Source organism: Myotis nattereri (genome assembly GCF_964212035.1).
Source record: "Myotis nattereri genome assembly, chromosome: 15".
In the NCBI taxonomy this organism is placed as follows: Eukaryota; Metazoa; Chordata; class Mammalia; order Chiroptera; family Vespertilionidae; genus Myotis; species Myotis nattereri.
The window spans coordinates 26821075-26831709 of record NC_138090.1 but is presented as its reverse complement, the minus strand read 5'-3'; positions in this window follow the sequence as shown (position 1 = coordinate 26831709).

Below are 10635 nucleotides of genomic sequence, written 5' to 3'. Positions count from 1 at the left end.
GGTTGGTAACTAGGGTCTCCCCTCTGACTTTCTCTGCCTCCCTGGCTCAGCCCCCGCCCTCTGCAGAGCGGGCGCTCTGAGCCTGGAAGCCCACGCAGCAGATGGAAGGCTCTCCAGCTGGTGTGTGGGGGGTGGGGAAAAGCGGGGTAGCATTTCCTGTGCCCCAATCCCAGCGCGCTCCTTCTCTGAGCACATTTTTCCACCTCGCTTTTTTCCTTCTAATGTGCTCACACATCTTAAGATCTAGCGTGTTTTTTGTGAATGGAATGTAACTTGAGAGCCGGAGGGGAAAGTCAGGGGAGGCTGTGCAGATGGAGAAGGTGCCCCTCTCCCTGTGAAAGGCAAGCCGCAGCCACAGCGGCAAGATGGACAGGGCCAGGTGGGGAGGGCGGCGCTGCCAGCAAGCCTGAAACAGGAGAGGCCAGGGCTCCCGACCCCAGACGAGCCTGCTGGACGTGGTGCTGATCCACGCCCGTGCAGGACCACCCACGGAGAACCCGACCTCTGCCCGGGATGGGACATCTGGGGGATGTGGCCACGTCTAGGAGGCATCTGGTGATTTCCAGGGGCCCATCCTGCTGTCTGGGCACTAAGCTGCACTCATTCACTCATTGGGTCAAAAAACACGCATGTGTGCTGACCGTGTGCCGGGGACTGCGCTAGGCACTGGGCTCTGCTGGGAACGAGACAGTTGAGCCCCTGCCCTTGTGGACTGACTAGTGGGACAAGCAACCAGCACGTGGCTCTAAGCTGCACATGGACAGGAGGTTTCTCCGCAGGCGCTAATCCTCGCAGCGATTCCAGAAGGATATTGCTCCTGCCCACTTCACAGATGAGAACACTGATGCCCAGAGAGATTAAACAACCGGCCGGGTTCTGTTGACCCCGGGCCCCAGGGTCTGACCAGGGTGCTTCTGAAAGCGGAAGCCCAGCGCCAGGCAGGCCACAGGCCCGGTGGGTGTGGGGAGACCTGGGGTAGGAACACCTGGCCCCAGCCAGTGGGCAGACAGGGCCTGCCCGGGGAGGAGCAGGGCATCCTTCCCACGGCCGCTGTGAAAGGAGAGTCATGTAGGGAATCACTGAACGTTCCCAGGCTCCTGCCTTCCTAAACGAGGACGATAGCTCTCACCAAAGGGTGAGCGTGAGGGTGAGACGAAGGCAACTGTAGGTCCCGTGCTCGGCAGAGTTCCTGGCATCCAGTAAACGCTCAATAGATGCTGCTTGCACAGTGAGCAACCTGCCCAGCTGTTCCTGGCAGTGCCCTCTGAGCTCCCTCTCATGACAAGGCTATCCATTTAAAGCGAGAGGGTCCAGCCACGGCAGGGGGTTTTGTTTGTTTGTGTGTGTTTCTTTAAATATATTAATATTGATTTCAGAGAGGAAGGGAGAGGGGGAGAGAGAAAAACATCAATGATGAAAGAGAATCATTGATCAGCTGCCTCCTGCATGCCCCCCACTGGGGATCGAGCCTGCAACCCAGCCATGTGCCCTGACCGGGAATCGAACCCTCATCTCCTGGTTCAGAGGTCAATGTTCAACCACGGAGCCATACCAGCTGGGCAAGGGCTGGTCTTGAAGGGCGGAAGGCTTTGGATGAGCTTCAGAGCAGCAGAGAGGCGGCCATCTCAGACCTGCCTGCTGATGCGAACACGCCTGTCGTTACGGAGCATTTACTGTGCTCCAAGCGTCCGATGCCGCCCGGGCAGCCCAGGCCCCGGGAATCGCCCCAGCAAGAGCTGGAAGAAGGGGCCACAGTCATCGGCTTTGAGAGGCTAGAAGGTGGAAGAGGGATGAGTACTGGGTGTGCTTTTCAGGACTCTCAGTGACGAGATCCCCGAAGGTTGGAAAGCCCCATTTCGCAGCCCTTCTCTGCTTTTTAAAAATACTGAAATATAACTCATTCACTCTAAGATTCACTACAAATTCTAAAGTGCACAGTTTGGCAGTTTTAGTATATTCACAAGGGTGTGCAACCATCGCCCGTATGTAATTCCAGGACATGGTCATCACCCCCAAAAGAAACCCCTGTCCTTTAGGTGTCACCCCATTCTCCCCCCGCTAGGTCCTAGCCACCACCAACCTACGTTCTGTCCCTAGGAATTTTCCTATTCTTGACATTTCACACGGAATCACAGATGGCGGTTTCCTTGTGACTCGCATGTTGATGTGCTCCAGGCTCGCCCATGTCACACCCCATATCAGCGCTTCATTCCTTTTCACAGCTGAATAATATCCCATCGTAGGGCTAGACCACAATTGGCTGCTCCACTCATCTGTCCATGGGTTTGGGGGTTGTTTTCACCTTTTGGCTACTGTGAATAATGCTGCTGTGAACATCTATGTACAAGATTTTGTGTGCATGTATCTTTGGTTTGTTTGTTAATCCTCACCTGAGGATACCATTGATTTTTTAAAAAAATATATTTTCTTACTGATTTCAGAGAGGAAGTGAGAGAGAGTCATTGATCGGCTGCCCCTTGCACACCTCCTACCGGGCATCAAGCCCACAACCCGGGCATGTGCCCTTGAATGGAATCAACCCTGGGACCCTTCAGTCCCCAGGCCAATGCTCTTTCCATTGAGCCAAACTGGGCGATTTTTTGGGGGGAGAGAGAGTGGGAGGGGGAGAGACAGAGAGAGAGAGAAACATCAATGTGAGAGAGACACATGAATGGGTTGCCTCCCGCACACACCTGGACCGGCGGGTGGGGGGGAGGGTGCTGGGGATTGAGCCTGCAACTGAAGTACGTGCCCTTCACCGGAACCATACCTGTGATGCCTCAGTCCATAGGCCGATGCTCTAACCACTGAGCAACCAGCCAGGGCTGGATGTATCTTTTCATTTCCCATGTAAAGACCCTAGAGTGGAATTACTGGGTCAAGTAACTCTGTGTTCAACCTCCAGGCGGTTTCCACAGCACCCGCTTCCATCCCCACCAGCAGTGCATGGGGGCTGATTCCTCTCACCAACGCTTGTCATTGCCCACCTTTCTGATTCTAGCCGTCCCGGTGCGGGTGACGGCTCCTCTCTGCTCTTACTCCTTCTTCCACCAGATCTTCTGAACACAGTCCTTCCCACCCATGAAACTGCTCTTATTGAGGGCTCCCTCCAGACCAAGACTCCAGGAAGTCAGGGCACCCACCTGTCTCATCCACTGTGGTCCCAGCCCAGCACATTTGCTCAATAAAAATTGAGTTGAATGAATGAATGAATGAATGAATGAATGGCTTTGTGACAATCCTAAAGCATCCGCCTGTGAACACGTACCCGGAGATTGCATACTGCTCAGAGTTCTAAAGGTTTTTTAAAAATCATTTAGCCGTCCAAGGAACCATACCCAAATTGGCGTTCTGTGGAAATTTCCAAGTTCTCATTAAGTTCTCCTCCGACAACTTGTCGTCGCCTCGGGCCTGGGAGGGACTTGTTCTCGGGGCGGGGGCCCGGGTGACTCTGCCAGCCCCAGGGCTGCCGTTTCCCTCCTGGACGGCGCCCTGGCCTGGCTGGGCCCAGCCCCCGCGTCTTGGCCTCCGAGGTGGTCATCTCGGCCAAAAGTGGCGACTGTCAATTCGGCGGGCGGATGCTGCCCTCGGAGGGAGGAAACGCGAGAGCTCAGCACTTATTGTTTGAAGAAAAGTGCCCTGCACGCCGAGGACGAGCTGTGAGGTGTCCTGTGGAACCAGGAGCCCGCGGGAGGTCACCTTTTGTTCCCTCGGAGAGAGGCAGCTTGGCCGCTGGCCGGCTTCAGCGGAACCCTGAAGTCAGCAGTTGCTCTTGGGCTCCGTCCCACTTTCCTCGCTCCGGCTCCCCATCCTCCCCTCCCTGCCAAAGAGCTCCTCACCAAGCCCAGCCAGGCCCGGCTCCAGGACCAGGAACCAGAGCAGCCATGGCGCGGGGAGCACTTACCGTGCCCAGACCCTGCCCGAGCGCTGTGTCCCCTCACTAGGAAGGAGGCGTCTTCCTGGGCCCAATCCACCGGGGCGGCTGGGGCAGGTCAGGACTGTCCACGCAGGACGCACGGCTGGGAGGAGGGGGAGCTGGGATTCCAACCGGGCCGTTCGGCTAGGGCCCTCCCCAAGGTGGGCTGGGCTCCGCGAGGAACTGGTCCATGTTTTCAGGAATTCAAAACAGGAGCCAAGTAAGGACCCGAGCGGTTAGCATATGTCAGTGTGAGGGGACTGCTGGCCTCTCTTCTGTGGTCTTCTCTCTCTCCTTCTCTCTCTCTCTCTCCCCCCCTCCCTCCCACTCCGTTACAAAATTCTTTCTCTGAATATAGTACATGCTATGATAGAAAGATCTCATTCTTGGAAGCTTTTTGTTTGTTAATTGCCACCAGAGGCTATTTTCCCATTGATTTTTAGAGAGAGTGGAGGGGGGGGGGGGGAGAGAGAAAGAGAGAGAAACATCGATGTGAGAGAGACACATTAATTGGTTACCTCCTACATGCATGTGCCCCAACCAGGGCCAGTGATTGAGCCTGCAACCAAGGTGTGTGCCCTTGACTGGAATCGAACCTGGGCCCCTTCCGTCCGAGGGCCAATGCTCTATCCACTGAGCCAAACCGGCTAGGGCTCACTTTGGGAGACGTTTAAGAAAATTTCCAACTTGGCCAAGTGAAATATTGTCAAACTTGTGTTGGTTTCCCCCAGGTTATTATTTAAAGTGTATCTGACCGGTGGAACCGGACGCGGTGTGGGAGAGACACGGGTTTTCACACTCAGCTCTGACGGTCTCCAGCGCAGAACACAAACTGCTTCGCACCTGCTTCCTCGTGCGCAGGACTGGATACATGTGCCCGTGCCCAGGGGACTGTGTGCGTCCCTGGCTGCCCTGCGCACGTGTTCCCCAAGCCCGCACTGACTGGAGGGCTCGCCTGTCTCCGGTGATGGGACCGGTTAGACGGTAAGAAACTGGAGCTTGGGGTTAGTGCTGCGTTTTCTCCCTCAGTTTTGGGGACCAACACAGGGTTGCCAACTCTGTGTTTTGCCAAGTAAGGACATTTAAAAATGCCACTTACAACCGCTGTCATTTTACATCAAACAAGAGACACGTGACCACCGAAAGCAAAGGAAGGCAGCAGCCTTGGAAGTTTTAAAAATTGGGATCAGACCTGCCCAGTGCGGCTCAGTGGACAGAGTTTCAGCCCTCCCACTGAAAGCTGGGCTCGGTTCCCGGGCAAGGACATGCACTTGGGCTGCAGGTTTGACCTGGCCTGATGAGGGAGGCAACCGATCGATGTGTCTCTCTAACATCTATGTCTCTCTCTCTCTCTCACCCCCCCCCCCCACACACACACTCCTCCTACTCTCTCTAAAAATCAATGGAAAAAATATCCTCCATGCTCAGCTGGCGTGGCTCAGTGATTGAGCATCAACCTATGAACCAGAAGGTCACAGTCCCATTGTCTGTCAGGGCACATGTCTGGGTTGTGGCTCAATCCTCAGTGTGGGGCAGGCAGGAGGCAGCCCATCAATGATTCTCTCTCATTATTGATGTTTCTATCTCTCTCTCCCTCTCCTATCCTCTCTGAAATCAATAAAAATCTATTTTTTAAAAAAAGTCCTTGACTGAGGATTAATCAAAAATCGAAAAAAACAAACAAAAATGGGACCAGTCCCATTTCATGAGCACATTTTTGCATTTCCCATATTCTTCCATGTGTGCTCACTTTGGACTGTGGAAACGCCAACCAGGCCATGCTTGGCATATGAATTTGGGGTGCTGGCTAGGCCCCGGCGGTGGCTGTTGTGGGGACCTGGCAGGAGAGAGCCTGGGCCACTCCGGGCTGGTTTTCCACGGCCCGGAGATGTCCTGGGGAGGCCATCCTGCTGAGAAGGGGGCCCCAAACCGACGGGACGAGTTCTCGTGGACAACTCTCTCCCCCCCCCCCCCAAAAGGTGCCTGAGCTCCCGGGAGGGGGAAATGGCACTTCGCCCGCTGGCTTGGCTCCTTGCGTCTCCCTGTGACCTGCACTACGATGTCTGCTCAGCAAACGCAGGGCTGTTTGTTCCCGGACGTGGTCCCAGTGCCTAGGAGACTTCATCAGCATTTGTTCAGTAACTGGCCAAGTCCAAGTCCATGGACTCTCTTGGGCTATTAGCAGCTGTTAAAAGGAGGTCAATCGAACAACAGTTGAATCCAGGTGCTGGGTATACAAATTCTATTGTCCTGTTTTTCCCATTGTTCTATATACTTGAAATCTTTCTTAATAAAAAGATGGAAAAATAACAATGATACCAATGCAGAGTTTAAAAAACAACATGGAGATCCCTAAGATATGTAGAAATTACGGAATCATGAAAGTGATTTACCCACGAGATTGTAAAGAAATGTACCCAACGTTACTCAGGGATATCTGCAACATGGATTACGGGTTTTCACTCTGTACTTTCTACTTATGTTTCTGGATTTTTCTACAATTAGGGGAATAAACGTTTTGTAAAAAGTATGAATAAGATAGTTTAGGGCAGTGGTCGGCAAACCATTAGTCAACAGAGCCAAATATCAACAGTACAACGATTGAAATTTCTTTTGTGAGCCAAATTTTTTAAACTTAAACTATATAGGTAGGTACATTGTTATTAACCTACCTACATAGTTTAAGTGTTGTTGCTATTTGGCGCCTCCCCCGTGCTGCGTATCCCGCGGTCCGCCTGCACCGCATCTCCCGTCGCCCTACCGACCGACACCCCCACTTCTTCTAATGCCACTTCTTCAAAATAGACTCGCCCAGGCCAAAAACCGACTTCTGCGCATGGGCCACAAAGTTTCAATCGCACTGTAGGTGCACTCCCGCACGGGGTATTTTGTGGAAGAGCCACACTCAAGGGACCAAAGAGCCGCATGTGGCTCGCAAGCCACGGTTTGCCAACTACTGGTTTAGGGTTTTAGTTCCCCCATTGTCCTTCCCCTTCTCTCTCCTCCTGGAGGGCTGCTGACTGTCCCTAAACCGTGCTCTCCTCACCTCGGAGCGAACAGGCTTCCCTGTTCCATGGCGATGTTTGTGCCGCCAGGAATCCAGCCGGAGAGAGAAAAGAGGGGAGAGAGGCTCCCACACATGGAACTGGAGCCGGGAGCCCAGGAGCTGGGGTGCCCAGGACAACACCCGGCTGTGAGCTGAGGCCTTTCTGTTCATCAGAAAGCTATTCGGGGGCCAGAGTGCAGGGTGTTTGGGGATGTGGGGTAGATCCCCAGGTGACAGAGACGGTAGGACACTTGGTCCCACCCTCTCATTATTCAGAAAAGAGCCTGAGATTCAGAGAGGGCTGGTGACCTGCTCCAGGTCACACAGCAAGCAGTGGCTGAGGAGGAACTTGACCCCACAATTCCTGAGCCCTCCCTCCCAGGGCTCCTCACCACACTCCAGTGCCCCCCGCCCCCGACCCCCAGCCACTGCGCCTGGATTTTTCTCTGTTTACTGAACCCCAATAGCAACTACTCCAACCCTTTCCCCACTTCCTGCATTTCCAGGTTTTGAAATCATCCCTGAGTTTTCCAAGGAAAACATTTTGGTTTTTCTTTCTTTTCTTCTGCTCATCGGAAGAAATCCGAGAGCCCGTTCTAATTGTTTGGTCAAGACTGCAGACGGGCAGTGAGGCGTGCCACAGTGTGGCCTTACGCCCGAGGAACCTGAGGCCGCCGCTGGCTGGAGGAAGATGGGACACCAGGCCTGTCCCTGGTGCTTGGTCAGCACATGAGCCCTGAGCTGTAGGGAGCACAGGGTGTTTGTCAAGTTCCTCAGATCCCTGACCTTGGGCTCCTCTCAGAAAAGACTGAGGGAGTCTACATTGAACTGCCCTTGGCTGGGGCTTTATTGGCTTTGAGTGCCAACTAGTTCTATGGGGAATTAGTAGACATGAGCCCTGCCAGAAGTGGGGCCCTGCAGCCTCGACTACCTTTCCTAGCCTCCCTTGCAGCTAGATGTGGATATGTGACTAAGTTCTGGCCAATGGGATGTGAGCACAAAGCAATGTGTACAACTTAAGAAGGAGCCATGCCCCTGTTTGCCCCTCCCTTCTTCTACCATCCCTTCTTCTTCTTTTTTTTTGAGGTATTTCTTTTATTATTATTTTTATTATTATTATGGATTTCAGAGAGGAAGGGAGAGGGGGAGAGAGATAGAAACATCAATGATGAGAGAGAATCATTGATCAGCTGCCCCCTGCATGCCCGCTACTGGAGACCGAGCCCGCAACCCGGGCATGTGCCCTTGACCTGAATCAAACCCAGGACCCTTCAGTCCACAGGCCGATGCTCTATCCACTGAGCCATACCGGCTAGGGTGACCATCCCTTCTTCTTACTGACTACATGTGGATGTGATGGCTGGAGTTCCAGCAGCCATTTTGAGCCATGAGGCAACTCTAGGAATAGAAGCCAATGGCAGAACAAGATAGGAGAAACCTGGGTCTTGACCTCATGGTGCCTCACACAAGCCAGAAGTAGATTTCCATCTTCTGAAAGCCATGATTCTTTTGGGTTTCCCTTTACTTATGGCCAGTATCATCCCTAAGTAATTCTTTTTTTTGCTTGGGGGTGTGAAGGTGCAGTCCTTTGCAGAGTGGCTGTAGGGGACCTATTATGTGTGAGAAGCTTGGGAAAGCGCTGAGATGAGGCTGATGGTTATTATGCATAATAATAATAGTGACATTTGCCCTAGTTTGGCTCAGTGGATAGAGCGTTGGCCCGTGGACTGAAGGGTCCTGGGTTCGACTCTTGCTCATGGGTTCCTCAGTTACAGGCTTGATCCCTGGCCTTGGTTGAGTCTCATGTTTGAGGCAACCAATTGATGTGTCTCTCTCACATCAATGTTTCTTTCTCTCTCTCTAAGTCTCTTCCTTCCCTTCCACTCTCTCTAAACAAACAAACAAACAAAAAAACAATCAATGGAAAAATATCCTTAGGTGAGGATGAACAGAAAAAAGAATTTTAAAAAATAATAGTAATAGTGACATGTATCCTTGTGTCTGTGCAAAACACTTAGCCCAATGCCTGGCACAGAGTAGAATCCAACAAATGTTAGCGACTGTCCTGTCATCACAGCAGGTCCCCCTCACTCCACTTTCACTCTCTGGGGTTCAGTTACCCGTAGTCAACCATGGTCCACAAGTACTCAGTGGAAAAGCCCAGAAATAGACAATGCACTGGTTTTCAATTGTGGGCGATTCTGAGCCGTATGCTGGAATCTCCTGTCATCCTGCCCCGTTCTACCCAGGAAGCGAGTCACGCCTCTGCCCAGCCATCCACCCTGTAAACACCACCCGCCCGGGGCTGCCTGGGTTACCAGACCCCCCGCCGGGGCATCGCAGGGCTTGTGTTCAAGTCACACTTACTTCACGTAGTAATGGCCCCAGGGACAGGAGGAGTGGTGCTGGTCCTGCCCTGTTTCCGGCGGGTCTTGGAACATAACCTCCATGGGCGAGGGCACTGCTGTATGGGTGCTGGAATCGTGTACCCTGGTGCGTGGGATACAGAGAGCTCTCTGGGGTCAGAGGGAAGAGCCCGGGGGAAGGCTCTTGGACACGGCCCTAAAGGTGAACACCAAGAGCAGACTGGCGAGGCAGTGACATCGCAGGCACTGTGACAAAGCTTCCCGGTACTACCGCCCGTGCTGCCGACGCCAGGGGAGCCGTCACCACACCTGTGAGGAACCCCCAGAGCTCCCCCAGAGCCTGGCTTGACTCCGCACTCTGGCTCCACGGTCCTCTTTCCTGAGGGCCAAGAAAAGGCCCCCCAGGAACACACAGGGGCGCGGTCTGAAGCATTGGTCCTGTGCCCAGGAGCGGGGAGGTGAGAATCTGGGGGGGGGGGTGCCCCAGCGAAGCAGTCTGCTGTACCCCCAGGGTTCCCATTACCTCTGTGGCCAGCCCCAGAGAGGGGTAAACAGCCAGGTTTTGAGTTAAAAAGGGGTCTCCTGTGGCTGCGGTTTCAAAGGAACCCCAACCTAGTGGCTTAAACAACACACATTTACTACCTCCTATCCTGGGGGTCCGGCGCCCGCAGAAGGCGGAGTCTGGGTGGGGGGCAGGAGGAGACACCTGCCTTCCTAGCTAGACTCCAAGCCCCTGACAGTTCTAATTGAGTTGAAAAGACTGAGTTCGCTTTTCTTTGGGGCTGGCGTCCCCGAGTCCAGGAAGCCAGGAGGCTGGCACATGAACTCAGGAACGGCTTGCCCAGGGCTGCTGCAGACCCCACAGTCGGCCTGGCCTGTCTTCCGAGTCTGAGTCCGGCTGGGAGGCCAGGCTGAGAGGACCCAATGGGACTGGGGTCAGCAGAGGCCCCAGCTGGTCCCCTGGTGAAAGCAGCAGGTAGTCTGGCCCAGGAAGTGGCTCTGACCTAGATGGGCTGGAAGGGGGGGGGGGGCGGCGGGGAGAGAGCGGGGAGGGAGGAGGGAGGGAGGCATTACATCATCCCGGGATGGGTGTGAGGCCCTTCCTGGCACCATCTAGTTTCCTCCCCGAGGTGACATTGTGAGGGTGGATGACTGCTCTCCCACTTCCCAGATAGGAAACCGAGGCTCAAAGAGGCGTCCTGGTGGCCCGGGGCCCAGCTAGGAGCAGGGAGCGGCACTTGGCCCCGTGGGCAGAGAGCGCTACAGTAAGGCAGGGCCTGCCTGCCTGCGGAGGGCTGTGCGCCCAG